The sequence below is a fragment of the Otolemur garnettii genome, unplaced genomic scaffold, assembly GCF_000181295.1.
Source record: "Otolemur garnettii isolate 467f Iridium unplaced genomic scaffold, OtoGar3 scaffold00115, whole genome shotgun sequence".
NCBI lineage: Eukaryota > Metazoa > Chordata > Mammalia > Primates > Galagidae > Otolemur > Otolemur garnettii.
Genome location: NW_003852510.1, coordinates 982,499 through 986,133, shown reverse-complemented (window position 1 = coordinate 986,133; position 3,635 = coordinate 982,499). Strand labels below are relative to the sequence as shown.

Here is a 3,635-nt window from a genome sequence, read left to right as displayed (position 1 = left end):
GTGGCATCTCAGCTCATAGCAACCTCCAACTCCTGGGCTCAAGCGAGTCTTCTGCCTCTGCCTCCCAAGTAGCTGGGACCACAGGCACCCGCCACAACACCCTGCTATTTTTTGGTTGCAGCCATCATTGTTTGGCGGGCCCGGGCTGGATTTGAACCCGCCACCTTGGGTGTACGTGGCTGGCACCTTAGCCACTTGAGCCACAGGCCCCGAGCCAGCACCATTTGTTAAATAAGGAATCTTTTCCCCACTCAATGTTTTTAATTGGCTTGTCAAAGATCAGATAACTGTAGGTGGCTTGATTCATCTCTTGGCTCTCTACTCTGTTCCATACATCTACTTCTCTGTTTTTGTGCCAGTACCGTGCTGTTTTGATCACTATCGATTTATGGTATAGTCTGAGGTCTGGTAGGATTGGAAGTTCTTATGTGGGTTTTAAGTAACAGGGCTATGGGGTTGACTACTAGGTAATTACATCAAACTATCTATTGCGATTTTGCAATCCCTGTATTAATGGGGGGGGGCAATCAATTTTCTTTTTTTTTTTTGAGATGGTTTTTGCTCTATTGCCCAGGCTGGAGTGGTATAGTGGTACAGTCATAGTTCACTGCAGCCTCAAACTCCTGGGCTCAAGCAATCTTTCTCTTCAACCCCCAAATTTGCCACCATGCCTGGCTATTTTTTTTTTTCTAGAGACATGGTCTCACTATGTTGCACAAGCTGGTCTTGAGCTCCTGGGTTTAATTCATCCTCCTGCCTTGGCCTACCAAAGTGTTGGGATTACAGACATGAGCCACCTATCCATCCTGGGGTTAATTTTCTATTAACCAAAATATTGTACCCTAGTTCCTACACCTTATTGTATGTTCCCTTCATTAATTTATGCATTCAACAAAGGGAAATTGTGGGGACAGGTATATGCTAAACTCAAATAACAAAACAATGAAATATGTTTTGTAGAGCAGCAACGAAGCGTAGTGCTTTAAGAGTATAGGTTCTTAAAAAAAAAAAGTATAGGTTCTGAGGGCTGAGTATGGTGGCTCTCACCTGTAATCCTAGCACTTTGAGAGATGGGAGGATTACTTGAGGCTAAGAGTTCGAGCCTAGCCTGGGTAACATAGCAAGACCCTATTTCTACATAAAATAAAAAATAATTGGCTCGGCGCCTGTGGCTGAAGCGGCTAAGGCGCCAGACACGTACACCTAAGGTGGCAGGTTCAAATCCCCAGCCCGGGCCCGCCAAACAACAATGATGGCTGCAACCAAAAAAATGGCCAGGCATTGTGGTGGACGCCTGTAGTCCCAGCTACGTGGGAGGCTGAGACAGGAGACTCGCTTGAGCCCAGGAGTTGGAGGTTGCTGTGAGCATGATGCCATGGCACTCTACCCAGGGGGATAGCTTGAGGCTCCATCTCAAAAAAAAAAATAATAATTAGCACACACCTAAAGCCTCAGCCTGGGCAACATAGCAAGACCCTGTCTCTCAAAAAGAAAGAAAGTGAAAAACAGTACAGCTTCTGGAGTTGGAGCTGGAGCTAGACTACATAGGCTCAGATTGTGGCTCTGCCATTTATTGGCTATGTGAAGCTAGGCAAATTACGTGATCTTTTTATGACTCTATTTCCTTTCCTGTGAAGTGGGGATAATAGAAGTACCTATATCAGAGGATTGCTGTAAGTAGTAAATGAACTAATATATGTAAAGTGACTATAATAGAATATGCCTGCCATACTTGATAAACGTTAGTTATTATAATAAGGAAAGAAATAGTGGCAACACCTCTCTTGTGTAGAAGTTGGCCATCCAAAAGCCACATTACAAGACCAGAAGTCTCTGATAAGCCAGATAGCCTGAAGAGCAAGTGTTTTACTTCCTCTCTACTGTCTTTGAGTCTTACTTGGCTCCCATATATCTTGTTGTATAATTCTAGTAGGCTCTTGTGCCAGGCAGTATTATTGTCTCTCAGCTTTAGATCAACTTGGCATTGGCTACTCTGCAAAAACACATCTGGGCCTTTTAAAATTTCTTTCTCTGTTAGCTGGCATAATGTTAAGTTTTGTTAATAGAAGGTATTGGAGAGAAATTGTAAGAGGAAGGGATTTTCTTTCTAGCCTCCAGAGTGCTTGCTTAGCAGGCTCCTAGGCAGTTTTTCAGGGATGGATTCCTGTAGGACAGGCAGCTTCCCCAGTGTCCAGGTCCTGCAGTGCACCTATCTTACTCAGCACAGACTCCTGCAGCATGTGGCTTCCCCGGCCTCTGGCTAGGTTTCCCCATGCTCAGCTCTTACACCAAGAGTAGCTTCTCAAGGCCCAGGCCCCTGCTGCACACCCAACTGCTTTAGCATGCGGCAGTTAGTAATTTCCACTAGCGCTCACCTTGGACAGTTTATAGTCTTTCCAGTGAGCCACATTCCTGTAAACAGCTTTTCCTGACACCCTGGAGTACAGATTTCCAGCAGCTTTCACCAGCATGGCACTTTTCTACCAGTATAGAAACTTTTCTACAGTTCATTAAGCTCCAGACTTCTCAGTGGGGTTTGCTCTCAGCCTTTGTGGGGCCTCTTTGATTACTCTTATTTTGGCCCTAGGGCAGTATCCACTCCTTATTTTATCTGTTCTTACATTCTTTAGAGTTCTCTCTTGCTAGCTCTTTCTTCATTACTCTAGTCCCTTATTGTAATTATTCTTTTCCTGTTGAAATTACTTTATGATTTCTTTTTACTGATTGGACCTTGACTTATACAGCTAGATAGTGGGTCATAAAAATCAAATGCCTACAGAGGGTAAATAGTGAGTCAAGCCTGGAGTAAAGTGAAACATTTCCAGTGTCAGGGTATACAGCAGCTGATCTTCAGTGTCAGTGCCTGAGAGTCCTAAAGGTATAATGAGAAATGGTGAACTGAAGAGCACATGCCTTATGATGCCATGGGCCGTGGGGTTACTAGATCTATTTTCCAAAGCCGGAAATCTGGATATTTATATGAAATCTCCTGAATTTTATACTTTGGCTATTAATTCAAATATTATTACATCACTGTGTGGGCCAGACAACCTATTTTTTATTTCTGAGTTCAGACTAGAACCTCTGGACTGGACCTTTTGATTTCTAAACCCTCTACAAACAGAAACAGATAACTTGAAGGGTGGCTGGAACAAGTAGAGGAAATAAGTCACAGCATTATGGTGGGTGGGAAGGGGGACAGAGGAGGGAGACAGAAAAACCTTTTGAATTATTACATAACCTCATAACCTGGCAGTGCAGTTGTTTAGAACCACTGAATAGAGAGGAAAACGTCTGCATTCACTTGAAAGGCATTGTGCTATCTTATTCAACCCCAGCACCCTAATTAACAATAGCTACATTGTCAACTTATGTGTCAGGTTCTATGTTGATTTTTAACAGTAACCTTGAAAGGGAAGAATTGTCCTAGAGGAGGAAACTGAGCCTCAAAGTTTACTAAGTTTACAAACACACTGTGTATATAGCCTCTAATTAAATCAACCACAAAATTTTAAAGGAGCTGTCTATGTAATAGAGGCAGTTTACGGCTAGGCGCCTGTGGCTCAAGCAGCTAAGGCGCCAGCCACATACATCTAAGGTGGCGGTTTCGAATCCCCAGCCCGGCCCGCCAAACA

General features: G+C 43.6%; 2 protein-coding genes across 2 annotated transcripts in view; one reads left to right on the top strand and one right to left on the bottom strand.

The window, feature by feature from the left end:
- ERH (ERH, mRNA splicing and mitosis factor) overlaps nt 1–2,903 on the bottom strand; it is a 37,345-nt gene extending 34,442 nt beyond the window's left edge. Inside the window, exon 1 of the mRNA XM_003797364.3 lies at nt 2,900–2,903. The gene's annotated coding sequence lies outside the window, so the exon portion shown is untranslated. The remainder of the gene's footprint in view (nt 1–2,899) is intronic.
- SLC39A9 (solute carrier family 39 member 9) overlaps nt 1–3,635 on the top strand; it is a 56,040-nt gene that overhangs the window by 11,139 nt on the left and 41,266 nt on the right. The gene's annotated exons all lie outside the window — the stretch shown is intronic.